Source organism: Gambusia affinis, linkage group LG16 (genome assembly GCF_019740435.1).
Source record: "Gambusia affinis linkage group LG16, SWU_Gaff_1.0, whole genome shotgun sequence".
Lineage (NCBI taxonomy): Eukaryota > Metazoa > Chordata > Actinopteri > Cyprinodontiformes > Poeciliidae > Gambusia > Gambusia affinis.
The window spans coordinates 10,839,349-10,852,648 of NC_057883.1; the positions used below are offsets into that span (position 1 = coordinate 10,839,349).

General features: G+C 36.5%; 1 protein-coding gene across 4 annotated transcripts in view; it reads left to right on the forward strand.

The window, feature by feature from the left end:
• The window catches only part of stxbp6 (syntaxin binding protein 6 (amisyn)), a 110,821-nt gene that overhangs the window by 10,654 nt on the left and 86,867 nt on the right, over window positions 1-13,300 (forward strand). The window lies entirely within an intron of this gene.

The window sequence follows — 13,300 nt, forward strand, 5'->3', positions numbered from 1 at the left end:
TTAATAGTTGTTTTCTGCCTGAAGTCCATTGTAAACCTCCAAACAGTACTTAGCCGAAGTGCATTGTGATTTAAAGTTCATCCTGCAGTCTTCACACCTGCTTGAAGTTTCAAATAGCAGTTCATTTTGATCCAACAATCAAGCTTCTGCTAGAAAGTGAAAGATTGAGTGGAGTTTTATTTTTCACCATGACAATGAAATTGAGAACACATCAGATGAATTAAAAGAATGTATTGTGGGGAAAAACAAAGGTTTGGATTGGTCTAGTTTAGACCCCGAACTGATTATGATAGGTTGCAGAATATACCTTGTTTTATTATTACTTTCACAAATTTAAACGTGTAGCTTGCTGGTGTTTTTGCAGCTAAGAACTCAAGTTGAGGTTTAAATGAGACATTTCAATATTAAAGGGAGCTTAAACAGCGTCAGATCTAGAAGTTGGTTAACACAGGCGCTGGAGGACAGGAAATTGACACCCCTCCAACAAAATTAAATTAAGCATTTGGAGTAACATCGTATGAATCATTGAACAAAGGCCAGACACATCTGGAAGATTTTAGTGTATTATTTAGTAAGTTTGGAATCCCATCTGTTATTTTAACACTTTCTTGACCTAAAATAGCTAAATTTGACCACACGTTCAGAAAATGTTCACATTTATTTATTGTTTTACATTGGGTTTATTTATGTTTTACATGCATTTTATTATTACATTCTTTAAAAATGATCGAATGTATTCCGGCTCATTAGAAACCATGTTCTCGTTGCTTGAATATTCCTGTTTCCCCTTCTGGAGAAGATGCAGTTACTACGAGCTGACATGAAAGAAAGATTACAGCATTCCTCTCACTTTTTCTGGCAGACTCATCTGGTTTGTTTGTCTTCCTATTTAAGGCGTTGTCTGGTTAGCAACCACTACACTGCTTATTGCAACCATGTGTAACAAAGGCTTTATTGCCTCCTTATGATGACTGTATAAAATGTTATAGTATTCAGTTACAGTACCTTGAAAAAGTACTCAAGACAAAAAGTACTCATGACCTTTTTTGCAATCTGCATTGTTACAACCACAAACTTTAATGTGTTTTATTTGGACACAGTTGTGAACTCGAAGAAAATTATTATTATTATTTCTGTTTTATTAAAAACTTGAATGTGCCTATGTTCAGCTTCCTGGTGAAGCCTAATAGAACCACCTGTCTTTTTAATTATGGCCATAAGTTACTTGGTGTATGTCTCTACCAACTTTGTGTATTCGTTGTCTAGTCTGTCTTTCTTCCTAAAGGCAGTCAGACTAGATGGACAGCATCTGGAAATAGGCAATTTTCTAGTCTTGGAACTAGAAAATTCTCAATTAAATGTAGCTTTAGACTTCGACTATGCTATTCTAGCTATTAAATTCTTTTCTATAATATTGTTTGTTCATTAATGTTAACTTGATGAGTCCAAATAAAGTTTGTTGTAGCTGCCTTTTTTAGGAGCCTCAGATTAATAAGCGTTTGAATAGATTTAAATGGATTGGCATCTATGTCATCCTGTTTAGATTTTTACTTTAGACATTTTAAAAACAAAACAATTCTTTCCAGTCCAATGGCGTTTTTGTTTAAGTGGCATGGATGCTTTAGCAGGGAAACGTACAGAAAGCTTATGCATCAGTTTTCCCAACTTTTCAAATCATTATCATAAGAACAACCAGTGTCTCTAATACAACTCATATGTGAGCACACATGCTCTGCCAATATGTCTCTGAAAGTTTTCTATTAGGAATCAATTTTAAATCCCTTTCAAGTTTTTTAAGTGGAGGATTTATAGATGTATTCTCACGAGTCTTCACTGGAGTCATGGAGTTGATCCTAGCTGTGTGGATGGAAGAGTTTGATGTGCGAAGTTAAGGACTGAAGCATTTATTTACTGCTTATGCAGCACATATGAATTTTTTTTTTTTTTCCTGTTTTGTTCTTTAATGGATTTAGGCTGACTTCAACGTTCTTTTTTCCCAGTCAAAATATATACAATCTCATGTATGTGTGAGGAGAATTGACAATTATCTGCTAAATAAAAGAGCTACTCCACCAGGCTTGCCAAATGTATTGATTTCCTGCTTTCTGTTGAAAAATCTCCTGACTCAGCTGGCGCGTTGTAAAACACGTGGGATCGCAGTGTCTATGGCAAGATCACGTCTCGTGATTGCTTCTTTTTTTTCTTTTTTTTTTCTTCAGCCAATGAAGCATTGTTCTGAGCTTTACTCATGAGTTTCTTTGTGTGTACTGTACATTGAAACCATGAGTGTGAAAGCAGCCAGAGCTCCTCAGAGCTCGTTGGATACAATGGGACTTTGAGTGTGCAGCATGTGTGTGATTATCTGTGAGAGGACACTGCGTGTATATGAGAGAAAGAGGGGGATGGGAGTCACTGACAGCCTCATGGTTACAGTAGCAGAGAGTTGATGCCTGAGGGCCGTACAGTGGCAGAGTTATGCAATCTGTGGGATGCCATTACTGAAGAAAACCCACAGTGTTAGAAGCTGTCTTGTGAAGACCCCCACAGGCTCCTTGCTATCAAACTGAGCCAGATGAAGCACCAGGAGATCACCGCTTTTCTAATTTCTCATATCATAGCTGAGGTGACACAAGAGAGCGAATTGAAGGATCTTCAGCTAATATGTAAAAAGTTTCACACATGCAGTTTTAAAATAGTAATTTGTATCCTATCTTCCTCTTGCCTCTTGCCTGTAGTTTACATTATGCAACTTCCCCTGTGGGTGGAGTGTTTAGCTTTAGCTTTCTTGTCAGTGTGGGGATTTGTAAGGCTTTGTATTGTCTAATTGCTGAAAGCATGTTTGTATTATATAAAGAGTTGCATTTATCACTGAAATGCACAACAAAGAGCTGAGGTGGCTTGCAGTTGGTGAGCAGCATGCTGTCAGGATAACATGTGGCTCAGGTCTGGTTCTGCTGACTTGGCAAACTGTCCTTTACCTTCGGGGGGGAAGTTTAGAAAAGAGTCTCACCTTTTAGCTAAAAGGAGCTGCGGTAAACTAATATTTTTCTGTCACAGGGCAATGATATGCTCTGGAGTCTGTTTAATCCTGCTACAAGATCTAATTCAGAATTGATTTGTTTTGTGTTGCTCTTACACATGAAGCTCACAGTTAGCAGTCAGGCCTCAGAATTTCATTCCCTTTTCTTGATTTTATTCCCAGCTTTTTTATGACCAGCAGGGGAGAAACAGCCTGCAAGCAGTTTCTGGAGGTACCTCATAACTGACTTGTCACGAGCCAGTGTGCATAAGCATCCATTTTTATTTATTCAATAGTGGGAATAGACATTCAGATGTGAGAAGTCTGCACATAAATTTGAATTTTATCTCTACTTTATGCACAAAGAATAACCTTTTTGCTACCGCAGTGAAATTATGTTTAAGACCAACATAATTTGGTTTGTTGCCTGTTTTGTGTTGGGCTTCGGAAGACTTCTTTGATCTTAAACAAATGTATATCTGCACAGAACCATGTGTGACTGCTTCGACATCATCAGGAATCTTGATGACATGGGAGAATGCTGGAGGTTTGCCAGAATCAGAACATGGGCCGTATCGGTCGGTGAGACTCCTCTTTGATCGCTGGACATCATGTGGTGCCTTTACGGCTGGACTTCAGAACTCAAACTCTGGGCCGCCCACTGAATGTTTGGCAGCAGAGATGTCAGGCCATTTGAGCAAGATAAGAAACATGGAAGGTTCAGTGGAGGCAGCTTGTTAGTCAGCTTTGTATTTTTTTTTCCCCTCAATATTCTAATCTGATGGAAAAATATCTTTGCTCAGTTGTATCCGCTTTTCTTTTTCAAGCTATAATATGTTGACATTTTTACTTCTTGTTTTTGTGGTTAAGTTTCTGTGCATGTTTGTGTTTTTTAGCTACCACACCTTGTCAGCTCTCGTGCTGTGGAGGTTTCTGAAGTAAAAAGGAAACCACTACATTAGTTTGTAGACATGATGATCAGTGTCCTTGTGCTCAGCATGTTTGTGGGATGTTGTGTGTTCGTTAACATGTTTGATATTGTTCCGTACATGTGGTGCTTTTGTTATAGAGACAGCAAATTACTTTTTTAAAATTTATTTTCACTGCTGAGTGAATTCACGGTTTCTTTTTAAAGCCCTTTGGACTATGAATTGCCACTGTGACTGCACAAGGTTGTGCATTGCATTTCTGTCCTTTTAATGTCACTCATTTTGACTGGTCTTGGGATTATTGATTGGCTGGAAGATGAATGTGTTGTTTGCTGATTTATTAAAGCGCTTAGTGTGGTCAGCAACTCCTAACACTTATGACCTTGGCAACTCCTTAAATTTCATTCTTGTAGCACTTTCACTTTAATATATTTCCTTTGCTATTTTGTTGTTTTGCCACTGCTTTTCATTTTTTAATTCTTTACATGCCTTAAAAGCACCTTTAAATTTTTACAGTTTTGTCAAGTTAAAACCACAAACCTCACTGTATTTTAGTTATAACACGAAGCAGTCGGTAGTTTTTATGTAAAGCTCAACAACAACAACAAAAATATTTTATGAATGAAGACATGAAAAGTGTAGAGTGCATTTATGTTCAACTTTCCTGAATTACCATAACATTTTGTAGGATGATCTTTTCCTGCAATTATACCTGTAAGTCTTTTTGGGAATGTCTTTGCCAGCTTTGAACATCTAGAGACAAAGATACCAGTATGTCTACAACATCAATCATATTGGGTAGAAATGAGATTTGAACATCAAGTTTATAACTCTGCCCACAGATTCTCACTTGGTTTCAGGTCTTTGACTCTTAACACATACTAAATATATGCTATAGTTTAAATGATTCCATAGCAGTTCTGACTATATAGGTTGTCCTCCTGCCCACATTTGATAAAGATTTGGAGACAGAAGGTGAATCTCCACTGCAACCTGAAGTATCATATAGCTTCGTTATGTTTGTTTTTCCTCCAAACACAGCATTTTTGCATGTAAGCCAACAAGTTGTGTTTTGGTCTTACTCTTCTCGCCTAAACCACAGACTTGTAACGAGCATGACTAACATTTATCTTATCAACAGATTCTTTCAGTCTGAGCCTAGCCTCTTTGCAGCTGCTCCAGAATAAGGGCCTGTTGGCTACTTATGTGATGATTACTGCTGTTTCCTAGCCTGTCAGTTTAGAAGGTCAGATCTCGGTATTTTTGCGCTACTTTGTGTTATATGTAATATCTTGAACCTTCTGGTCTGGCCAGATGCCCATTAAAGACCCATCTGTTGTTGTGCAGGTGCTTTGTATTCTGCTGCTTTCAGTCAGTTGTGTAGCAGAGGTGACTGATGCTTGCATGCTGGTACTCAGAGAGTCAAGGGACTCGCCCAGAACCAGATACACCAGAATGATACTTATACTTAATTATTATTATATGCTTGCGCTCCTATTCAATTGTGTATACTAGGCACATTGCAGTGCTTGAATACAAATAGGTCATTCATGCATTCATGTTATGCATACAACATATCTGTTTGACCAATTGGATGGCTTTCTGACCCCCTGTATGCCCACATTTGATAAAGATTTGGAGACGGCTATAGATGAAGAAAAAGGAAGGAACAAGTGCGGAAACTTTTGAGTTGTTATTGCCAGCATGGCCAGTGGAGTTATTTTGCCAATCTTTTATTATTATTATCAATTTAACTTTTGTTAACCAGTTACTCCCTTTGTGTTGTTCGACAGAAGCTCATGTTGCGATTTTCATTCATCAGGCATTATAAAGGAACGGTAAATTATATCTTATAAATTGATCATTTGGATTATTTTTGGAACATTAAAGCCCGAGGTAACGTAGCTCTATTATCAAATTATTAAAAGGTTTTACTTTTATTTCGGGGGTTGTGCCACTCAAACCTTTACCGAGTGACACCAATTGGCTTTTTTGTGTTTAACCTGACTTATTGTTTTTCCCAGTCCTTATTTTCCTTCAAAGCTCTGACACATCTGAACTCTCTTCTGTAAACTTTTCTGTATTTCAACATCTAAATACATAAGAGGACCAATGGGCTGCTGGTTTCTTGGTAGAAGTTTTGAATTCTTTTTAATAAAAAAAAAAACAAAACAGTGTGTTATTTTATGTTCACAGTCTGAAAAAGTGTGTGGTTTCCAATTTGTAGCATCCAATGAAGCCAGGTGATTGGCTCCCACCATTAACTTTCTGACCATGGCTGTTTATAAATTACTGCATAGCAACATTCTAAATGTAGCAACAATTTACTATGTTGCTGGCTGGATGGCGTGAGACCCAGCAGGTTAAAACTATTTCATTTATCAATCAATCAATCAATCAATCAATCAATCAATCAATCAATCAAACTTTATTTGTATAGCACATTTCAGCAGCAAGGCATTTCAAAGTGCTTCACATCAAATCAAACACAAAAGCACAATGCAACATAGAATCAACATAAAAAACACAACATCAAGTCAGATTCCGTCAATAAATTTGCAATTGATTACGTTTCAAATACAACTCTAAACAAGTGGGTTTTTAGTAGAGATTTAAAGGAAGTCAGTGTGTCAGCTGTTTTACAGTTTTCTGGAAGTATGCAGTAACATCTTATGTTGTTATGTGACTAGTTATGATTTACTTGGTTGATTGGTTTACAAAGTAAATGTCCATTACAACAGATCAAAATTTTATCTTAAATTGCCAGCAGATGTTGCTTTGTCATTTGATCACATTACTTGCCTTTGGCATTTCTACCCCCAGCTGCACCCAAACATTTAATCTTTTTAGGAATTCAGTCTCCTCTTCTGTGGCCTCCACAGAAAGTCTCCCAAAATGGCTTTACTACTCAGAAAGTATAATAAAACTAGTTTTAATTTCTCTTTGCAAGTTTTTCTTCTTTGGTATCGTCTTACATAATTTTTTAGATAAATGAATGGAAAATATCTTGTGTACCAGCAGCTGATCAGTTTGTCTTGTTCTCTGTCACTTGTTCTTTCCAACAGCGCTCACACAGAAGCTCACAGCAGGTGTAGATGGTGGATGAAAAGCTCGGGTCTGCTGTATGTCGCCTTTGTTGTGAGTGGGGCTGTGCATACAATGCCTCACTGTGTGGAAATGGTGAGCCTGTTTCGTCCAGAGTGAAGTGTGCGTGTCTGTGTATCCTGGGAATTTTGTGTATACCTCAGTGGTTCTCAAAGCTCGCTTCATTGTACTTTTCTGTGCAACACCCAAGCAGTTTGTCTCCATGAGCTGCTCCTTCTGCCCACTGCCCTTCAACTCATCTTGCTCACATTTAAAAAGCTTCTTAGAAAAACACTAGAGAGAATGACTGTTTTTGCTCAATAATGCCTTAACCTTATAGGGTGTAACATCTTACCAAATTTAATTTCATCTTCAAATCACACTGTAAATTTATTGCCGAAAAGCTGAGAAGGTCATCACCACAAGGCAAAACGGTAAGCCATTTTGTGTATTTAAATAGGATGATTTGAGCATAGGTTTAATTTCAAAGTCAACATCAAGACGTGATGAGTTGTTTCTACATTACTACTGCAATGTTATGAACTCAGTTATTCTCTTTATTTATTGCTTAGACCACTTCGTTCAGTGATTCAATTCAAGATTACCCACAAATGTGTGCTAAAAATTTAACTCGGTAGTGAAAATAGGTTAAATCAACCTTTTTATAACAAGTACCACCTTTGCAATTGCTCTTAATCATTGAACCTGCACATGCTTCACTGGTTGAATGTTCAGGGTAACAGTAAAGTCCATGGTAGTTTAAAATGAATATGCCAGAACTTGCCCGCCAGCCATTCGTCCTCAAAATTTTAACTTGCCATAAACGGGATATGTCTCTCATAATAATCAAGTTCAATACAAATGACAAGAAATGCCATTCTGGGTTGCTCATGAACCCAGAATCAGCCATTTATGGCTGATCAGAATAACTACATTTGTCGCACACATCCATTAACTATTTTATGCAAACTGTGGAATGTCAGCATGTGTAGTACACGTGAAATCAAACATTTACATTGGTAGCATAAAGAACTGCCACATCACACACTTCTTACGTCTCCTCACTGAGATGTCAGATTTTATTTCTCATATATTTATTTCTTACAGACATCTTCTATTCTTTTTTTTTTTTTGTCTATGTGAAGCCATACTCGGAATCTATTTTTTCAGCAGAAACCTTAGGGCAACTCGCTCATTGTAATGTAATGGTTTCTATTGTTAGGGCAATGCATTGGGAATTTACAAAACTCTTGCAAATTCTGTACGTGAGACGGATGTTACTGCTAAAAATGGAAAAAGAGAGGAGATGAGCATAGAAGTAAAGCAGACAAAATAAGGGAATGTACAACCACAAAAATAAAAACAAAATAAATATTGTCAGACCTGGTGAACATGATGGTTACAGTAAAATATAAACGTGGTAGACTTCAATTGTTTACATTCCTCTGGTAGGAGTTGGATGTGCGGTAAATTTTTATTTACCGCATATTTCTGACATTTTGTAAATGTAAACAATACTTTATTTAAAAGGTTAATTAATATTTAAGAAGACCTGTTCACAATCTTATACACAATAAATGTTCAACTACAAGATAGTATTATTGTTCACTCGAACACATTATGACTTGGGGTTTAGACGTATTTGTTTAGACAGACTGTTTCCTTTTGATTTCTTTGCAAGGGTGTGTGCTAGTTTCTGACTGCAGTGGAAGTGTTGTCCGCACAATTACAGCAGGAAATGACCTGGGTAAGTGAAGTATTGTTATCATTAGGGAAGTAATATTCTGAGAACAACATCACTTCAGACATGTTTTGATCCAGGGTGTTTGTCCTTCATATGTATTACTTCACCAACAGTCCACAGACCTGCACTGGAAAAAAGAATCACGTTGTTTCCAGCTGTTGTTTTTCTGTTAACAAAGATTGTTCCCCACATCCTTCCTCTCATCTGAACTGCATTATGTAAAGAAAGAAAGATAGAAGAGATATTAAACGAGTGACCCTAGATAATGAAGAGCACACGCTTCGTCAGCCATTCAAACATCAAATTGTAAATCAACTTTATTTTACTTAATTGCCTGTAAATTTAATTTAACCTAAAATTCTAATTATCCTAATTCAGTATCAACCCAACTGATACACACAGAAGCTACAACAAATCAGTCCATAAATCACAGTTTGTGAAGTGAGTATTGATTAATTATACTCAGGAAAGGAAATAACTCTTCAACCATAATGAAATGCTATTTGTATAATACTTTGGTAATAAGAAATCTTTTTAATAGGCTATCAAGTATTATTAAACCTGTTGTATATTGCCTTACTAAAATATTTCAACGTTAGCTTTCAAAGCATTATCAAAGCATGTTGAACACATTGAGAAATGTGTTGAACATGTGACACTGAACACATTTTGTTGATGTGTTCAATACCAATCCCTGTGGTTAGACTTCATTACATTTCATTTATGAACTAAATTGTTTTGATATGTGTGTTTGTCATCAACATCTGGTGGGAATTTAATGTTAATATCTCCAGTCGGAAGAATATTTACAGATAAAGAAGTGGACATAAGTCCTGCATTACATTGTGAAGACAGCCATGAGTAATTTTAAAAATAAAAGATCAGAATATAAATAAATATTTGACACTGACCACTGTTTACTTTCATGTCTCAGTTTGCAGCACACCAAAGTGTCATGCACACTCAGATTTGATGTTTTTTTTTGTTTTTTTTTAATCTCCAGTCCCTTTTTAATATCCCAGTGAGACGGTTTTGTGAAAAGGAACAAACTATACCGTTTCTCACTTGGCCTCTGTGAACAAGGAGTCAGGATGTGAGCGACGCTGAGATCTAATGAAACAATAGGCTCAGTTAGCTGCTTAGAGTTCTTTGTTCTATTTATTCTTTGTTCAGTCACACCACACTATGTGTTGGCTAATTTCAAATGAGTCATTGTAGCCTCTTACTTTTAATATAGTTATGTTATGTTTGCCTGATAAAACTAGAATGTCTGCCAAAGCTAGCTGTAAAACATATGTGGCAGGAATGTTTCCTGTAAACACATATCTTTTATTAAAATTACTCGCATATATTTCTGTGCAAATGTAAAGTGAGTCATTCTCATAATATTGTGTTGAAAAAACGTAACTGCATTTTAGCAGTACTATACTACAGATTTGAGTCTGACATGTATGTTTAGCTGGGATTCAAAGTTTTTATCTACAGATTCTGCCTGTAAATTAGTTTAACATGGATTTAAGACGCAGTTAAAAAAATTAATAAACAAAAAAACTTAGTTGCATGTTGGAGGTAAATTGGGACAACTGTTTAGTTTTCAGTGTGTCTGTTTCATGTAATGAACTTGAGGATACCCGAAGAAGCACTGGGTTATAAGGAGGACAGATATTACTGTAAATGGGAGGGAAGTCCCAAGTGTTCTCACTTTCTGAATTTACTGGAAATAAGTCAGGTCTGATATGGGAAAGGAGGCAGCGAGTGTTCCTGATCTTTAAACTGTTATTGCTAATGATGTAGAAATTACTTTACATAGCTCAAATATCTTGAATAACTTCTTTTTGCTACAGGAACAAAATGTCTTCACACACTTTGTGAAGACATTTCATAAAGTGTGTGAAATGTCACACTTTGTGCAACACAAATAAGGGCTTTGTGTTGCTCTTATTTACAGTTACATTGACATAAAAAGTAATAATAGGCTTCAATTTCTTAAGGGCTGGTTTTCCACCAAGATCTTTCTATGTACTTCCACCCAAATATGTTTCCCCAAGTCATGTGATACAATGTGCACAGTTGAAAATATATGTGATCTGTTCTGGCAATAAAACCTCTACAACAATTTTACCAAGCGTTAAGACCTCTGGTTACTTGGTAGAATTAATTAGACGGAATTACTTAGGCTTCTTAAACGGAAACAAAATCAAAATTTTGTGTCTGTTTCATTGTTTTTCTCTTTTCTTTCCACAAAATCCCTTTTTAATTTTCGTCCTTAATAATTAAACTGTTTGGCTTATCCACTGCTCAGCGTGGGGAACCAAATCTGTACTGAAGCATTTCTATTGGTGGGGATATTCTCAATAGTAGGAGGAACTTTCTGAACTTTTTAGAGAAATAACCTCTGGTTTAATGAAACTTAAATTCAAGTGTTTGGCCAAAATGTCCCTTGCTACATTTGGAGAAAAAAAAAAAAAGCTTACATGCATGACATCTTCCCAACTGGGAAGATGGTGTCATATTATGGGGCAAAATCATGTTATGGGGCTGCTTTGCTGCAGGAGGGAGTGGTGCACTGATTTCTTAAGACAAGATCTTAAGAAATCAGGCACTTAGTTGAAGCTTGGGGACCAATGGGTGTTCTATGGCTAGAGTTGCTAAGGTTTGTGTTTGAGCGAGGTGGCCTGCATTTAGTAAAACCCGAATTAGTAAAATCAGTTCTGCCATGAGGAATGACCGAAACTCCAGGAAACTATTGTCAGAAGCATATAACTGGAAAATATTTTAAATGAACTCTATTGTTTGGTTATTTTTGTGTGTTTTTTCAGAAAAGGAAAAGTTTGATGAAACAGGTAAAGGTTCATTCTTTGAGTGATTAGTATCACCTGATGTAATTAATTCAAACATGTATCTATGCTTTGCTGAACTTGAGGATTTTTCTATCATTTTAAGACCACTTGTATTGATTCTGAAGAGAGGCACATAGATTTGCTGACCTAGTGTGTCTGCAGTTAACCCTATAAGTCTCTTTTAAGGGCAGAGAGTGGATTTATCTATGGCACAAGAATGGAGGATTCTGCCTACCAAGCACATCTGAGCCCAGTTGCTGCTGTCTGCAAGAAGACATGGAGAGCTGTACTGTGAAGTATCTCATTAGTCACTGTTTTTCGTCTTGCAAAAAGAGACACTTAAATTACACTGTGAGGAGTAGAGAAGAGGTATTTCTAAAAGCAGATCCTTTGGCTGTCTCTCACTATCACAAGCTTTAAAAAAAAACAGCAGGGAAACACTGAAAGGATCAGTGTTAAACCAGGATGATGAAAACTGTTGATCAGATTTGGCATGAAAATCTGATCAACAGATTTTTATGAGTAGCCTACTTAAAAACATATTTAAGTATGGAGCGTTCTGCTAATTTACATTGCACAATTTCACTGGCTACGATTTCTTATCTGGTTTAACTTCTAAACTTTGCCTTTAAATGATATTTTATTGATATTTAACAAAGCCCAAAACAGTGTGTCGCTGAGTCTTCCTGACTCCAAAGTCAAAATGATGCCATTTTTTCCATAAATGCTAAAACTTGTAGAGCCTTCATGTAAATCAGTTTATACAACCATGTACTGCATGGCAGATTGTGGTGACATCCTGTTTCCCAGGCTTCTTTGTTTATGCACCATTTCAGATTAGAAACTGCTGATTCTGTGGTTCTGCATAAGCTTTTCTTTCATGTTTTTACTGCGAACAGGTCAAATTACTGCACTAGGACTGTATGGTGTCAGTTTCCTAAATTCACATGCTGCTATTAAATTTAACCCCCATATCTGTCATGAGGACGCTGGTGTCCTCATGGACCCATTCGTTGACATGTAATTGTTTTTGAGGTGATAGTTAAGGGGTTTTAAAACGATAACAAGTTTGACTAAAAATAGGCTTGTAAGACAAGAGAAACAAAGAAGCAAATTATTAATTTCCTTATTGTAACCCGTGTTTAACTTGCCTTTCAAATTCACGCTAAGATTTTGAATTAAGACTTGACATGTTCAGCCTTTATTAGAAATGTTGATAGCATCAAGTCTTGGGTGTTTTTAATGTCTAAGTAATGCCTGTCATATTATATTAGTATTATTTTTTTTGTTCTAATGGTTCACTTTGCTATGTCGCTCCCCTGAAATTGTAGATTATATAGATTTTTCTTGGCTGGGATCTTGGAATAAACTGATAAAAGTTGGAACAGGGTGAATTTTGCGGTCTAAAACCACAACTCCCTAAAACTTTGATCTACTCTTGTTTTTCTTTTTCTATGATGGTTCATCCTTTTCTTCCACCCATGCATTCTTACTTACTTCACTTTTCCAGCTTTGAACTTGCTTGAGCTCTCAGAATTTGAATGCAGTATGTCACCTCTCCCCTTCCCTCATGCAATTCTTTCTTAGTTGTTTTTCTATCGTGGCGAAAAGCTGGAGTCTTTGATATAAAACCAAGAAACTGGAATGCAAATCTCCTTTTCATTGTACTCGCATCAGGTTATGT